This window comes from Anas acuta, chromosome 8 (assembly GCF_963932015.1).
Source record: "Anas acuta chromosome 8, bAnaAcu1.1, whole genome shotgun sequence".
NCBI classification, from domain to species: Eukaryota; Metazoa; Chordata; class Aves; order Anseriformes; family Anatidae; genus Anas; species Anas acuta.
Genome location: NC_088986.1, coordinates 12,503,119 through 12,503,429, shown reverse-complemented (window position 1 = coordinate 12,503,429; position 311 = coordinate 12,503,119).

The window sequence follows — 311 nt, the reverse complement described above, 5'->3', positions numbered from 1 at the left end:
TTACATGAAGATAACACTATTTCTTAAGCTACCTAACAGAGCAGGTAACTACTGAATTTCCACAGGCAAAGGCTGACAGCCTTTCTTTCTCCTTATGAAGAAAAATCTTTGAAATTGTTGCTAAACACTGTGTTAAGGTTTTAAACTCAAGTAATGAGAACATCTGCAAGGCATTTTTTCCACCAAAATCAAGCCACAATCAAGGGAACCAGCCCTAGTACTATATTATAAAACTAGACTATTACAGCGGGCTCTCTTTCTCTATGCACCTTTCAACTCTAAAGACGGGTAAATAATATTTTTATTAAAAA